A 17,598-nucleotide genomic window follows, 5' to 3' on the forward strand; every position below is an offset into this window, starting at 1 on the left:
TAGTTAATGACATTGATCCAAAAGTATTTTCGTTATTATGAGATGATGATTCATTGCAACCAAGGTATTGCTGTTTTCATATAAATATTATTGGGAAAGGGACTTTGATTTTTGATTATTTTGAACCATTCAAAGTAAAGTTTGTTTTGGAAGAGACCTTAAAGATTGTCTACTTTCAACTCTCCAGATATGGGCAAAGATATCTTACACAAGTCTAGGTGTCTCACAGACTCCTGCAACGTGGCTGTGAGTACTCTGAGGGTTGGGGCATTCACAACTTCTCTGGGCAGCATTTTTCAGTGCTTCCTATTTTCATAGGAAAGAATTTCTTCTGAATATGTACTCTAAGTCTACGCAGTGTTAGGTTAAAACTGTAATCTCTTGTCCTGTCATTATGCTCCCTGATAAACAGTCTTTCACCACCCTTAATACTGGTTCCCTTTAGGTACTGGGAGGCTGCTACAAAGTCTCCCCAGAGCCTTCTCTTCTCCAGGCTGAACAACCCCAAGTCTTAGTCTTTCTCCATAGGAGAGGTGATCCACCCCTCCAAGCATTCTCATGGCCTCCTCTCAGATCACACAAACCAGTTCCATGTCCTTATTACATTGGCAGCTCCTGAGATAGGGGGTAGACAGGTCTGGGTTTGAAGGGACCCTTAAGATCATGTAATTCCAACCCCCTTGCTATAGGTAGGGACATCTCCCACTAAACCAGGTTGCTCAAAACTCCATCCAGAGTGACCTTGAGTGCTACCAGGGAGGGGGCATTCACAACTTCACTGAACAACTCATTCTAGTGTCTCACCACCCTCACAGTAAAGAATTTCTTCCTAATATCTAGTCTAAATCTACCCTCTTCCAGTATAAAGCCATTTCTCCTCATCCTGTTGCTACTTGCCGTTCTGAAAAGTCCCTCCTCAGCTTTTCTGTAGGCCTCTTTAAACCACTGGAAGACTGCAGTAATGTTTCGTCACAGCCTTCTCTTCTCCGGGCTGAAGAGCCCAATTCTCTCAGCCTGTCCTTGTAGGGGCAGTGCTTCAGCCCTCTGATCATCATCAAGGCCCTCCTCTGAACCTACACCAACAGCTTCAAGTCCTTCTTGTATTGGGGGCTCCAGAACTGTACACAGTAAGTGGGGTCAAGTTCTGACCCTTGAACTTCAAGGTATGTGGTCTGTTCTCTAACCAGTGAGTTGCTAAGTATTTTGAGGCATGCCAGGTTCCTTATGTTCTGTGACCAATTTTAAAAGGCATTCTCTCCTTTCTTCTCTTAACCATTAATAAACGAGGGCAAAATTCAGATTGTTGATGGTTTCTGTGTGCTATAATTTTTATTTTCAACCATATCTTGTAGAAAATCAGGTGTTTGAAGGTATGTACATTTCTAGTATTTTTTCTTTGCAGAACTAGTAGCTGCCACAGATATCCCTGCATCTTTCATGAAGCCTCTGGAATTATATCACATTTAGAAATTGCATTCTGTCTGGAAAGGGAGAACAAAATGTCTGGCATCTCATAATGGACCCTTAAAATTCAGGCACTATGTTTATGTTTTGTCTGTGTTAAACAGCACAGACAGAATAAATGATGAAGATAACTCCAGAAGTGGGAATGTGAGATTAATTTTCTCAGTCACAAGAATGTTGATAAAAGGAATGATTGCATATATGGAAATGCACATCTAGAGAAAGCCAGGAGATGTAATCTCCTAATGTTACCAAATCAATCTGCACATTCTGTCTCTTAGTATTGAGAAAAGTGTTTCTGCATTAAATTACTCCAGTTTACTCAGAATAGTGCCATGTTATTAAGATATGTGTGTTAGGCAAAAATAACTTTGTTTGAAGTCACTAAGAACAGTCAGTCAGTCTCAAAAACAACAACTTACATTCAGAAGAGGTAAAAAAAAAAAAAAAAAAAAATGTTTGATTTTCCATTGCTGACTAAAGTTGAATATTTGGAAGGAAAACTGAACAGACTGAGTCTATGAACTCTTATGAATGTAGTTTTTGTGAAAATTTATCATTTTTTATTACTGTGCAATTACAATCTCATATTGCAATACCAACTACAGTTTAACATCAGTGTAGATGAATTGCTAATACTTGGCTTCCTCTGAACAGAAAATGCCAAACGGCTGAGCTGAATTATATTATCAAGCAATGTACAAGTTTTTAGCCTTTCTGCCTATATTTGCATCTTGGGATGGTATCATGAAAGGGAACCCCCTAACGGCTATATTTTTCCCAGATAAACTTTTTGTTTAAATTGAAGATGTCTCTGCTTAACTTACATTTTTAAAAGCAGTGAAGTCCTTTGGGTTCTTATTAGATGGATTCTAAGCACAAAATTCTCTCATTCACTCTACAATATAGATCTTTCATTTGAAGAGTACAGAATCTTTTTTATATTTTCGGCTATGGTTTTGGACAAATATTAAAACTGCCAAAAATTCCATGTTTTACATATGCAGCTGAAATTAGAGTCAGAGGTAAAAAATGCATGGAGAAATTGATATATAGCCTCTGGATTCTGGCGTAAAGTTCTGCACCTACAGACCTATAGACTTGTTTGTAATGATAAAATGGATCTCTGCCCAAATTCTAGTACTTCTTTTTTACTTTTATCTATCTGTCTGTCTATCTATCTATCTATCTATCTATCTATCTATCTATCTATCTATCTATCTGTCTATCTATCTATCTATCTATCTCTTAGGTTTTCCCATGGATTTTAATAGAAACTCATGCTGGAAACAGATCTAGATGAAGGACTAGCCATCACACCATGTTTTTAACATAGTGCAGTTGTAAGTAAAATTTTATCTCCAAAAGATAATTACAGTAGATTTCCTGAGTACCTGTCTTTAGTTTAGTTGGATAACTCTGATGTCTAGACTAAGTGAGAGTTAGACGCAGCTGCCACTGGTAGATAAATAATTAAATAAATATAGATAGATGATGGGGGGAAAAAAAAAAAGAAAAAAAAGAGTAAGAATTACTAAGATATTAAGCTGTGTAGTTTCAAAATTTCCATCTAAAATCATGTTATTATTGTTATTATTGTTATTATTATTATTTTACTTTTGAAGAATACATAGATAAATATATGCACATTTTAACTGCAGGGGATCCCACTGTAGGATTGCTAATGAAATATGCAGTGATTTTTGTGGAAGTGTAATATCTTACAAATCATTATGCAATCTACAGATAGAAAGTCTTTCTCACTGCAGGCAGTAAAACAAAATACAAATATAAAAAAGTACGCGACATAATTGAAGTTCTTCTTCATTATTCTGACATTAGTTAGCCCCAGGCTTTAGAATCTGCTCAATTGTAATGAATTGTTAAGACTGCAGTTGAACTAAGGAGAAGATAACACCTAATTGTACTTTGTTTTTTTCAAGATTTTAACAAAATAACATCTGCTATCTTAGATCGTGGATGATTTAATTTTTAAACACTTGTTCGCAACCTTTAATTTTCTGCAAAACAGCCACATAAATTATTGATTCCTCTATATTTCCTCAAGACAAGTTAGACTTAAGGTCCTTCATAAATATTTAAGATTTTTACTGCAAAATAAACAAAAAACTTTCATTTCACTTTTAATTGCAAGTCCCAACAACAAGAAACAGCATCATCAGTAATGGTAAAGAGAAACACTTTATGTGGATCTACTCTACACTGGAAGAACATTTTTATAAAAGGAGGTGGTCTCTTAGCGTATGGAAATTCAATGTCCTTTGCACCAAATTAACAAAAGACAAATATTTATTTATTTATTTATTTATTAGTAAGAACAAATAAGGAAGTCGCATGATTGTATCTAATCCCAACTTGACTTGAAAGACTTTCTTCCGTTCCCCAGGAGCACAAAGTGCAGCATACCATTTAACCTGTGCATATCCATCTCTAGGAAGACATCTGTCAGTGTTAACTCAGTATAATCTACAGGTCCATATATAAGTTACTTGTTAACTCTGGCATGGGATCTGAGATATCAAGCTTTAGTGCTAGATCAGCATAACCCCAGCTGCTACATCCTCCCTTTGATTTTTTCTAATAACTATCGCAGCAGATCACCGCAGATACTGTAACTCATCCCTCAAAAGAAGAATCACCATCTGACAAAACAGTTTTCTGTACTCTTTCAAATGGTATAGAGATCACGAAAGCAAATTAAGTTCTTGGTCCTGTGAATGAAAACAAACTTAATTTAAATTTATTTATAAAGCATTTTCTCTTTGCAAAGTGTGCATTTCCATTAAATTTGAAAGGATTTTTTCCCTGTGTTGCACTGAGAAAAATGTTCTAGAACATATAATACATAAAATTTTTCACATTTTTGTATTGATTTATGGTTGATGTAGTATTTTGAAAATTGTTATTAAATGAGTTACATACTTAAGAAAAAATGTAATCTTAAGAAATAGTTCATGCTTTTTTTAAGATAAAATGAAATAATTGATTTTGAAGGTTCATGTCAATCATTTCTTCATTTAAGAATGAATTTTATGGAGATAGTAACCAAAAGTTTCAGTCATTATTTCAAAGGAAGTTTTTGCCATAAAATGCAAAAAAAAATTTAGTTTCAACACCTTCAGTTTTATTCTAGATGGTAATAAAACTATTTCTCTAAAAATTAAAACTTGATTAAGATTCCCAGCTTGTTTAACAGTGGAGAAATCAAAACGTTCTTCACTGTTCAAAACAGCTCCAACTGTAATGGATTTTGCTCCTTGCTTTCTCTTTCAGCCCCACAGAGAGAGCATTTTTGTCATTGTTCCTCAGACATGAACTTATTGGATCTGACTGTGCTTTCATCTTTCTGGTGCTATCCAGAGGTAATTCCAATGGAAGTACACAAAATACAGGGATGTGAGAGTGGTATAAGGGAGATTTAAAATGGGTCTGTGAAAGAATTTCTCCTGCCCTGCCATATGGATATTGATTTCTCTCCCTCAGGCAGAATATAATTGCCTGCTCTAATTTAGCATTGATCTACCCACCCAAGTTTCTTAAAGCACTACACAGGCATCAATTAAATTATTCCTAATACCACCTTTGTGAAGTAGGATAGCTGTAATTACTTACACTTAGAACATGGTGAGAGGTGAAAAGTGATTTGTCCAAACCTATGCAGTGCAACAAGGCACGATTAAAGCAGGAGGCAAACATACTATGCCATGTGCCCTGTATCAGATCATCCTGAATTTTTCTAATGGCAAAATATTTGCTAATCTAATGTTTTGTGATTCCAATGAACCACACTTGGTAAGATACTAAGTGTACCAGGACTTCTGTTGTTCTTATCAATACATCTATTTTCTCCTTCATGAGACCTCTTAAGATCATTGAGTCCAGCCCCCCCTGCAAAGCAGGGCCCATGCAAAGGAATAACACCGCTTGTTGCTGAATTCAACAAATGTGGTCTTGACACTATTTTTAAGTGTCATTTTATTTATTAGTTCAAGAGAAACCAGCCACACTGATAAGGAAAAATAAGTACAAAGTATTTTGTATACACACCCAATAGATCAGAAAAATTGCAGGTTCCAGCAACTGAGGGACCCTGATGCTAAGACAACACAAGTTAGGTAATTATTTGAATCAGATAACAGTGATAAAGTAGTACAGAGTATTTGGGTAACAGACTGAACTTAGTCAGGTCTTCTATGCAATATGTGACTTGAATCCAATGAGGAAAAACAAAAAGCCAACCAAAACCCAACCTAGCATAGTGTCACCAGGCTTGTAACCTATGTAGCTGTAGGTAACTACAGATAAGCTCAAATATAAAATCGGTATGGTTTTTCATGCTGATCCTAGCTTTATCTGAGAGAAAAAAGAAAATAATATTGATACTGGAAGTCTGTACAGTATTCACAAAACCTGTCAGCTATACTATGGTGTAGTTCTTCAACAGAGAAACCACAAGAAGATCAATAGCATGGTTTATATCTTTTGACCTTACTTTGCTGTATTTCTTGACTTGAACCATGTGAATTGTTTTCATTTTTGGCCAAGAATTTCCTGTTTTGGAGCCCCCTCTGGCCCTGGATTAGCTATGAACAAGTTTATAGTGTGAGCCAAGTTGCTTCAGGTTTCACTAACAGTGAAACTAGGGATGTAAAATCCTCAGGCTGATTCTTCTGAAGCACACTTTAAAAAAGTGTAGTAGATGAAGGAGAGGTTTGTGGATTAACTCTTCCTGGTAGATGTACCGAGGCAATGAAAATGAAGAAGTTTCCAGTGCCGTTCCTTTACAAACATGCTACAAATAAAAAAATAAAAATGTTTTGTGATTGACTTTTATTTGTTTGTATATTTGTTTTAGTAATAGGATCTAACCTAGTAGTCTATGTAGTCTTTCTCTGACAGACATCAGTTTGAAGAGCTGTTTGTGTCTGGCTGAGGCCTTGGCATGAAGATAATAGCATAAAATGAGCCAAGAGATCCAGTGTAAAAGTTTTGACTTCCTCTGGAATATACATAAATGGATGCTCCTTGCATGTTTCTTATCTATATGATAATGTACTCTTGAGTAAAAAGTTTGGACTCCGACCTTTCCAAGAGATGAGCCTTGAAGTAAACTCTCCTGCATTACTCCCATTGGTCTACATGTACTGCCTGATAATACTGCATTTTGCCAGAAATATCTTTGCGCTTATGCGCTTAACCCATGTTAAAGAAGAGGGAATAATGTCTGCCACTAAGCAGACAAAATATAACCCTATCACTGTCTATACTGCAATTTGAGCTCTCCTGGAAACACATTAGATACCTGATCTGCGAAGTAACTGTGAAGTTCCAATGTGAAGCAGTTTGCAATGATGCCATTTGCAGCAACATGTTCTGTTTCTCCACGGTTTCAGCATCACCCCAAATGAGAAGAAAGTCTCTCCACTCCATTCTGACCTCCCTGACTGTGCTGAGATTGTCCATTTCCTTCTCCATGGATGTGTAAGTAATACTGCCCTTGTACTGATGTTTCTGTCCAACTGAAAACTATAGAGCAAGTAGCCTCCAAGGCAAGGGGAATACAGAGTCAAGTTTCTGGTCTGCTCTATGGTACAATACTGAACATGAATTTGCCATAGGAAAATATTCACTTCAGCTATCATTTCCCCTTGAATAAAAGCAAATTTGGGGAATATGTGTTAGCAGTTCTCAAGAAGCACATTTTGTTTATGTGCTGGCTAAAAAGAGAGCTGTGCCTTCAAGTGTAATTAAGTGAGTAATGAAAGTAATTGCAATTGTTAATTTTCCATTTTCAAAGGAAAACTTTATATATGTAACCAAATATACAAAAGGAAGCACGGGCAACTTAAATATGGCAAGAAGCAGTGAAAAATCTTCAGCTTTATGGCATTTTCCAGGGGGCAAGGCAGATAAAGGCTTCCTCTGATAAAAGATTCCTGGTCAAAGAAAAGCATTTAATAGCAGCAATACCTGAAGCCTGTACTGTGTAACATTGAACACCACCTGAGATGGGGATCAGCTGGACATATTCACAGGGGCTTTTTTATATCCCCAGAACATAATGTCTTCTCTAATCATTTACAAGAAATCGAAATGCTTTTCTTGCATGACTCAGTATGCATTTTAACTGGAAAAAGCGAGGTACTTATCAGGATACCACTGGCAGGTGGCAGAGCAACTTGAACAGTAAAAGATAGATATTCTCAGCCAGCGGGTGGCAAGAGAAAATGGAATAATGTTGACTCGTGCATGTTGATCTAATTCCAATTACGGCCAGCTGATTGTATGAAATAGGACAGTGGGATGATTATTGCCACAAGTTCTTGTTTGCCCCATTGGAATTCCTTGATTTTTCTTACAGCATCCTTTCAATCTCAATATAGCCATGCTTTGTGCAGTAGCGTTCATAATTGCTTTCAGGTGAAGGAGCTGAGAATGACGCTTCCTATTCCTGCCTGTGTGCAAAAGAACAGTTGTTGGATTGTGAATCATGTAGCTGCAACTAGACTGTTCAAATTAAGACAGCATTTTTTCAGTCATCCTGAGTCATCTTTTCTTTTTATAACATTTTCCCCTTGTCACATTTTTTTTCACCTTATCCATGGCCTAAATAACCCCAAAATAGCTCAAAGATGATGTATCAGCGTTACTCTGTTAGCACTTAAGTTTCATGTGAATTCTCTTTCTTACATTCTTTTACTCCCAAACAAAAAAGGCACCCTGGTAAAACTTCAGTCTGATTTTTTAAGAATCTCATTTTTTTGGAGATGTAGAAAGTATTTCATGGATGTGAATATATGGGCTCTTCTCAATTTTCTTTCTTTCAACCATGCTACTTCGCAATAGAAATGTCTTATGAAAGCTGCTCACCAGATTCACTAGCACAGTTTATCTACTTTGGGCTATTTTTCTAAGTCAAAATAGTCAGAAATCCAAATCCACTTTGCCAATTATTTTAGATTTATAGTTCTTTTGTGTTGGCATGAACTACAGAAAATCATAGCTACCTGTGAATATAGGTAAAATTGATCCTTTATGTTTTCTTTGTATCTTTAAATTTATCAGCAATACTTCAATACTGTGCCAGTATCAGTTGCAACAAAATAGCTGAAGTCAAATTTAAAGTTGCCTTTAACTTCATACTTAAACTTGCACATACACACATGAACTATAAATACACAGACACGTCTTGAAAGATGTGTATGATTGCTAGCTTTAATTACCTCTCAATAAGCTAAAATTGTTTTTAAAAACCCTCTGTAATTTCTGATAATTCATGGGTCTTGCTGCAGTTTGTATTAAGTGTGAGTTTCTCTCTCACAAAATAATGTACCAGATCTCAAGGTTGGCTGTAGGACACACCATTTTAGCTAATATCACACAGGAGATCAGTTATTTCCCATTGTGATTCCCAATTGGCATCTTGCAGTGAGCTTGTTTACTGCTCCACAGCAGAATGAATTGTCTGCTGTTAAGTACAAAAAAAAAAAAAAAAAAAAAAAAAAAGAGCTGAATAAAAATAGTGTTAAGTCTCTGGCTTAAGCTGACAAATTCTAGGGAAGACTAAATTAAAGATAAAGTATCAGTACAGCACTTGTTATGTGCAGCAATATTGCCCTGAAATGGGAAAGGGAGTCAGGGCAGGTAATAGCTTTTGTCTAGCTATTACCATGACAGGCTTTTACTTGGATTCAGAATAGCAAGAGCTCTCTAAAAAGTCCTTCTTTCCTTATTTATTGTTTTCCTTTTCAGACATGAACAAAACAATGTAAATGGGTCAGTACTTTTAGACCAGCTTATGGCACAATTATGCTTTGAAATGGGTTGAGTTGGAAGAAGAATAGGATTTGTAATGGAGATGTTGACTGAGCAAACCAACAGTGCAATTATAATATTGACTCTGTGATAGAATCAGCACTTCAGGAGAACAGCAAGCCTCCTTGACTTGAGGGGCTTTGGATTAACTAGTTTTAAAAGGCACTGGTCTGAAATAAGAATGCTACACAAGTAACATCAAGAAAAAAAACAGTGTAATAATACTTTTTCTTTCTCTGTGCCAACAAAATCCTGAAAGACATCAGGTGAGAGAAATATAATTTAGACATTAATCTGAAAGAAAAAAAGCCAAGGCCTGCAAAACCAAACAGAGAATATGATCTGCACTGTGAAGAGTAAGAAAAGGGGCATATTCCTGCTTCTGAGAAAAGACAGAAGAGTCAGAATAAATGTATAGATGACAGAGAAAAAGTGCTCTTCAAGAAGGGTGGACATGGAAGAGATGCCAAAGGAATACTGATAAAGCTGTGAAACTAAATAGGAAAAAAAGTGATTAGGAGAGCGCACTGGCTCTTTCTGGGGTGGATATGTCACCAAAAAACTGCTGGTAACACAAACCTGTCAAAGTCTTCTCTGTTTCTCACTCTGCCCTACTAGCTAATAAGCTGGGGCAGTGCAAGAAGTTGGGAGAGGATGTGACTAAGTAGGTGTCCCAAAGTAACCACAGAGATACAATATAGCATCATGAAATGAAAAGGGAGAGGAGGGAGTTTGTGGAAGATATTCTTCTCCTTGGAAACTGGCTGGGCATCCATCCACCTGCTGAGGTTGGTGAGATACTGCCTTTGCATAGCTCTTTTTTTTTTCTCTCTTTCTTTTTTTTTTTTTTTTTTTTTTTTTTTTTTTTTTTTTAAGATTATTCTTTCTCTCTTCTTTCTTTTCTCCTTCACAAACATTACTTTTTAATCCTGAACAACAAGTTTTCTTGCTTATACTCTTCTTTTTTTTTTTTTTTTTGACCTTTTCCCACTGCACTGGATTTAGTCCGTAAGGATAAACAACATTTCAAGGACAATAATAATAACAAATAGTTACATCTGGCAATATTATGCATTTCGATAATCTCTTGCAGAGGCAACAAAAATCACAGAATAAATCTAAATGTAATCGTATTTTTCATAACTGTTAGATTCATGGTAGGACTAGTGTAACAAAACTGTGCCTGTCCCACCAGGCATCTCCCTTCCCTGTGCTGCATCCAGGCATACAGAATCTTGTGTGGGTCAGAAGACAAAATCCTGAGCAGCCTACATAAGGGAAAGAATTGTTGCAGTCTCATTCATTTGATAAAAATGGATAATCTTATTCAAAACTAAAGCACACATTGGTGGAAAAGAAAAAAGATTTGCAGAAGTGGTATTTCTACCAGTTACTATTCTAGGCTCAGATGCAAATCACCAGGCACAGAACACTTAAATCAGGAAAGTCACTTAGATTGTGTATGGACAGTAGAAAAAAATAGCACCTTTCAGACCACTAATGTTCTAATTTACTTGTGGAAATGTCTTTCTCTGTTGGCGGCTACACTCCAAAAATAGATATAATCAGCAATATGAGGTGAAGGGATTTGAATATGTGTTCTAAATTTAGCTAATTGTCCTTGCTCTGTGTCACCGTGTTTATTTAGTGTTTCGATAATTGTAAGATTTTCTCTATGCTGGGACTCTTCCCCAAAAAATCTATCCTTGTGAAGCTGCACAACTTCTGCACAGGCTCTGTATGGAACAGTTACTATTTTTCAGTAAGAATGTGGGTTGCAGCTGTAGAGAACAAAGTTTGGCTTCTGTTTTCAAAGCCTGAGGCTCTAGTCTGCAGTCAAAGACAACCTCTTGCTGCTTGAGTTGTGCAGTGTTTAAATAAAAGTAATCTCAGTGTTAAATTCAAGCTCTCCATGCCATAGCAATGAAAATAACACACTGTGCCTGGGAATTGCTTGTAGGGCTGGAGCCATACTGCTGCAAGCAGGTGTGTGCATACAAATAGTAAGCAAGGAGATGGAAGCCCTCAGAGAACACTGGACTTTTTGTATTTCCTGGAGATTAAGTGGCTCAGCAGTTCAGTCATTGTTGCAGCAATGGGTGACTAGATTAATTCATCTGCTTTCATGAATAGATCCTGGGAGACTACTAAGAGAATTTTTATTCATATTTTTCTGGCTAATTCTGCATAGGATGCTTTCACACACAAGCTACTGTCACTGAACTAGTTTCACCCAGTAAAGCATTTACTTATTAATAGGTATTACATATTGCTGTTATTCAAATGAATAAACCAACAAAAATTTAAAGTACTCAAATAGCACAGGAAAAGGGGAAAAAAGGGGGGAAGAAAGAATATATCTCTGTCAATACCCTGTGGTTAACCCATATGCCTTAGTACTCATCATACACACCCTGCCCTTGGGCCTGGGCACCCTGTTTCAGCTCTGCCTGCAGTTGCTGCTGAGCTGTGTTTCAGACATGTCTTTGCCTCGTCCTCATTGCATGTTGGTTGGATTTTCTGTGTTCATGGAACCTTGGACCTGACTCACCATATCACATTTGTCTCATCTTCACTGCACTGTTGATAGTCTGAAACTGTCACCTCCCTGATGTGTTTGCCATCTTCAGGTCATATGAGATGGTGAGGAAATGGCCTGAAGACACACAGAAAAAATGTTATATTAATTTGGGGTATTTGAGGCTTATTATTTTGATGGGAAAAATTACGTGGTAAGATGTTGTATCATGCTGTTGGTATTATCTGATAAACTTTGACTTGTACTACTGTAATTTCACAGTTTCTGTTCATTTTCAACATTCACTGTTTCATTCTAGTGTGGAAATATTCAACTCTATATTTCTTTCAAGATGATTCTAGCTGGTTTATAGTCTCATTTAACATGCAAGAGAACAGTCTTCTAATCACTGATTCTACATCCCAAAATAAAAACAGAAATCCTTATGCTTACAGTTTGGTTAATAAAGACTTAATTTAGAAGTTCAAAGTTTTGGCGTACTGAAATATATATCATTAGAGCTCTAACGTGCAACATCTGCTTACAACCTATAATGCCATCCTTTTGTAAGTGAACGTTCAATCGTAACTCATTATGCCTCTCCAAACAAGATGCAAGCCTGAAACCTAGGAAGAAGATTTGCTTCTGTTCACAGAGATTGATGCAATCTGTAATTAGAACCCCATCCTCTTCCCAGCTGCTGCTGTTGGCACAGTCACATTTGAGAATGATGCAGTATATCTTTTATTGCTGCACTTCCTACTCTTTTCACTCAAATGTACAAGCTTACTAGCTTGAAACTCAGCAGTGCCATTTCTAGCCCTTAGTATCTATTTAACTGGGAAGAGATAAAAGGAACTACTATTCGGTGATGGTGCAAAGACAGCATCCTGTACAGAAATTCATTATTAAATGTAGCTGAAGATGAGTAGCAAATGTGTGAAATGAATAGCAGTAGTATAAATTAGAAATGTATTTGTGGAGATCTGGATCATACATCTAAAATTGAAGAATATGATTGCTATTACAGAATGGAGGACTGTAATACTTGAAAGCAATGACTCAGAAGTGGTTATGGCAGACAAGAAACTTTCCAGGATGATCCCCAGGTCCCTAATTGTCTTTGTGGTCCTCCACAGGACACTCTCCAGTAATTTCCTGTCTTTCTTGAACTGGGTTGCTCAGAATTGGGCACAGTACTCCAGATGTGGCCTCACCAGGGCAGAGTAGATAGCGAGGGCCACCTCTGGCCACACTCTTTTTAATACAGCCAAGGGTCCCATTGGCCTTCTTGGCTACAAGGGCATACACTTGCCCTTGTTGAACCTCAGCAGGTTCCTCTCTACCCAACTCTCCTGCCTGTCCGGGTCTTGCTGAATGGCATTACAGCCTTCTGGTATGTACACCACTTCTCTCAACTTTCTATCATTAGCAAACTTGTTGGGGGTGCATTCTGTGATTTTATCCAGATAATTGATGAATTTGATAAACAACATCAGACCCAGTACCAACTCCTGGGGAACACCACTGTCTTTAGGCCTGCAACTAGATTCTGCATGACTGATCACAACTCTCTGAGCTCTGATGTTCAGTCAGTTCTAAATCTACTTCACTATCCACTTGTCTCTCCAACACTTTCTAAGTTTACCTACAAGGATGTCATGGGAGACAGTGTAAAAAGCCTTGCTGAAGTCAATGGAGACAACATCCACTGTTCTCCCTTCATTTACCAAATCAGACAAGACATGATGCTATAATAAAAGGTTAAAATCAATTTTGAGATAATAAACAAGGAAACACATTTAGGAAATCTTCAGGTAACTCTACATGTGCATCAAAATGTTAGCTGGAAACCAGTGTTGTATTCTTGTTTCTATGTATTTGCTGAAAAATATAGAACAAGAATGAGAAGACCTGGATAGGCAGGATCGATGGGCCAAGGTTAATGGCATGAGTTTCAATAGGGCTAAGCGTTGGGTTCTGCATTTTGGTCACAACAACTCCACGCAACCCTACAGGCTTGGGGAGGTGTGGTTGGAAAGCTGCCTGATGGAAAGGGACCTTGGTGTGCTGATGGACAGTTGTGTGAACATGAGACAGCAGTGTACTTAGACGGACAAGAAGGCCAATGGCATCCTGGCCTGTATCAGGAATGTTGTGGTGAGCAGGACTAGGGAAGTCATCCTGCCCATGTACTTGGCATTGGTGAGGCCTCACCTCGAGTGCTGTGTTCAGTTTTGGGCACCTCAGTGCAAAAAAGACATGAAGGTACTGTAGCAGGTCCAGAGAAGGGCAACGAGTCTTATGAAGAGCTTGGAAAATCAGCCCTATGAGGAGAGGCTAAGGGAGCTGGGGCTGTTTAGTCTGGGAAAAGGAGGCTGAGGGGAGACCTTATCACTCTTTTCCAGTATCTGAAAGGCTCTTACAGTGAGAGCAGGGCAGGTCTCTTCTCACTGGTGACAGGTGACAGGATGAGGAGAAAGGGCCTCAAGTTGCATTGGGGTAAGTTTAGGTTGGACATTAGGAAGCCCTTTGTTACAGAAAGGGTAGTTAATCACTGGAATAGGCTCCCTAGGGAGGTGGTCGAGTCACTGTCCCTGGATGTGCTTAAGAACCATTTCGATGTGGTGCTCGGGGAGATGATTTAGCAGAGGGTTGTTAGAGATAGGGTACTATGGTTAGGCTGTGGTCAGACTTGATGATCTTTAAGGTCTTTTCCAGCCTGAGTAATTCTATGATTTTATGATTCTATGATATTCCTTTTGGTACAGGCAGGAGATTTTGAACTAGAGAAACTAATTATCTAATTCAAGGTAACATCTAAGTATCTGTGACTTGATAAATCTTTACTACGTCACAATTATCTGTTGTTTGTTAAAAGGAAACAGAGGAATTACTTGATTTCAATGAGTGAGTTTCTGAAATAGAGTGGCTGGTAAAAGGCTAAAATTTCTCAATGACAACAGCCAACTTCTAGAAGTTGGAATGAAGCTAATTCAAAAGATAAAAAAGTGCAAGTTTGTAAGTGTTGTCACTGATTTTAATCTGTGGAATGACATGTATGGAAGTGGCCATTTAAGGTGAAAAATGAAGGTTTGGTTCCTTTTCGTAAGTTATGCTTTATACAGAAGCAAATTAGTGAACTCACTAATGAGACGAAACTTAGTATGAATGAGTTCAGGATGGCAGATTTAATGATTCCTTTTAGCTGTAAAAACCTGTGAAGCCAACTCAGACTCAGTTGTCCTCAATAGATTTTTTTTTCTGTAAAGATAACTAAGAACATAAGCCATCTTATATGACACACCAGTTATTTAATTACTTCCATTTCTTGGTAAACTTTTCAGAAGGATTGCAATCAGGATTAAACATATTTAATTTTTATTGTTGAAATAACAGATTTCACACAAGAGTATAAGAGATACTGAGCTGTGCATGCTCAAGTGAATTACTGTGTCTGTGATCCAATCAATGTACCAACTTTGGAATATGTAGGTAGAAGTGACCTGATGGCCTTCAAGCATGTGCAGGAAGTCTAGTAGGAAAAGAAGGCATATTTTTATTCAGGATGTGTTAGCTAAACAGAGTGATTGAATTTGTCAGTCCAGCATTTCTTGTACAAACAGTTTTGAAAGCAGCCCTACATGATGGCATATTTGTGAGGTGGTTTAATGTTTTGCCCATCAAAGGAGCTGAGAAAGCAAAACCTTGAGTACTTTCCTTGTCAACTGATTTGAAGACGATGAATTAATGAAGTAGGTTTCGAAATTGTTTCAGTAAATGACTTGTAAATACAGGTTTCCTCCCTTCTGCAATGTGAAAAATTGGACTGGAAGTAAGATTCTGTAATTATCTGAGAGTTTCTTTACTGGAATTAAATATCTGTAGATGTTTCAATTTCTGTTATTGTTACTGCAGAATATAAACAATAATAGCACTTAAGAAAGCAAGGGGATAAAATAGTTCAAATTCCCTCTTCTTTTTCTTCTCAACAAAAATATGTATGTATACTGTTACATTAAATAACACTAATTGGTCTCTGCTCCCTCTTACATCTGCATAGCCCCCTTGCCATCTGTGAGATGGTCCACTTGGGCGTTGCAGAATTTATTCACATGTACCTTGCAGTTAATATAAAATGGTCATTTAAACACGTGATTCAATTTCTATGGGGAAAAGTATAACAAGATTTTATTTTCCTGACATTGTTTCAGACAAAAATTCTTTCAAATATGCAGTAAAGTGGAAAATATTTGTAGCAATATAAACTTAGCGGTTATTTTACAAAAAGACACATTCATATGGAAGAGCATGGCTCTCTTCTGAGTGAAAGGTTCCATTCTTCAGTCTGTGAGTTTGTATTACCCAGTAGTGTTAATCACAGATAAGTAGGAGTGTTAAGTAAAAATAGATCATTAATTATATTATTTGTGGTATAAGGTGGTTGTTTTTGTGTTTTTTTGTTGGTTTTTTTTTTTTTTATTTGTTTGTTTATTTAGGCCCTATGTGTCATCCATTTTTACCAGGTTTAGACAAATATGTAAATATTTAGGAAGAGAAAAAAATGCCTTATGAGGCATTCATTTACTGAAAAGAATGCTGACTGTAAGAATCAAGAGAACCAGAGTATAACCCTGACTCTCACAACAGGGTGTCTTTAATTCTGTTTATTAACAGAATTCTACATACAAAAGCAATTGTGCTGCCTTTTTAATAATGTAATAAACTGTTGTGCAAATCTTGAGAAAGCTAAGATATCTTGGCATATGAATAAAGTTGCAATTTAATTTGTTTTAGATTAATGTTAACTACATCATTCCAGGATTCCTACCAACATCTAGAATGATCTAAATAAAAATAAATCTGTTTTATAGCTAACACAATCTGTACAAAGACTTCTGAGCAACCTGAATAAGTACAACAACCTTTTTTTCTATTACTGATCTGATGCACAAAAATTGTTTTCCCTGTAGAAACACTCATATAAATGCCAATTACAAATCTTGTTCAGGTTTGTTCCAAATCATCCTATTCATAGAAGCAGACTGTTATCATAGAATATTACTAATGACAAAGGATATTTAAGCCATACAGCATGCTGTGGCTTCTGACCTGTCTGCCTAGCAATTGTCAGTGTGCAGGACTGGGGACAGCAGTAGCCATGGGTGGGACCATGACTGCAGTCTGGCTGACCATTGCAGCAGTTGGGTTCGCAAGTCATTATGCACTGAGAGGCTTGAAGCAAGCAAAGCAAGTGCTGCAGATCCAGTCCAAACTGAACTTCAGTAGTTGTTTCAGAAGTGGATCTGCAGACAAAATGACCAAACAAGAGGCATTCTTAATTGTAGGAATGAGCCCTACGGCCAGTAGAAGTAAAATTAAAGAAGTTTATGGATGGACTATGATTCTGCAAATAAAGGAGGTTCTCCATAAGTATCAACCAAAATCAACAAAGCTAAACATTTACTGAAGATTATGCTGAGAAATGAATTGGAGATAATATCAGAGTGTTTGCCTGTAAAATGATTGTGTTTTTTATAAAAAGATTAAATTAAGTATGTATGTCCGTCACTGATTTGATACAAATGAGGCTTGAAAAAATGAATAAGAGGAAATACTTCCCTCTGTGCTCAGTTCTTAGCCACTTCTGGGGAAAGGTGCGAGGAAGTGAAGCTTAAAATGTTTAAAGATCTGTTCTTTAGTAAGTGGTAAGAGCTGCCACTCAGAAGTATTTTCAGTGTTAAAGACAATTTATTTGGGTTGGCCAGGTCTTCCTACGT

At 37.1% G+C, this 17,598-nt stretch overlaps 1 pseudogene; it reads left to right on the forward strand.

Moving 5' to 3' along the window:
• Positions 1–16,979: 16,979 nt before the first annotated feature.
• Positions 16,980–17,344, forward strand: LOC140249917 (mitochondrial import inner membrane translocase subunit TIM14 pseudogene; annotated as a pseudogene).
• Positions 17,345–17,598: the final 254 nt, after the last annotated feature.

Source organism: Excalfactoria chinensis, chromosome 3 (genome assembly GCF_039878825.1).
Source record: "Excalfactoria chinensis isolate bCotChi1 chromosome 3, bCotChi1.hap2, whole genome shotgun sequence".
NCBI lineage: Eukaryota > Metazoa > Chordata > Aves > Galliformes > Phasianidae > Excalfactoria > Excalfactoria chinensis.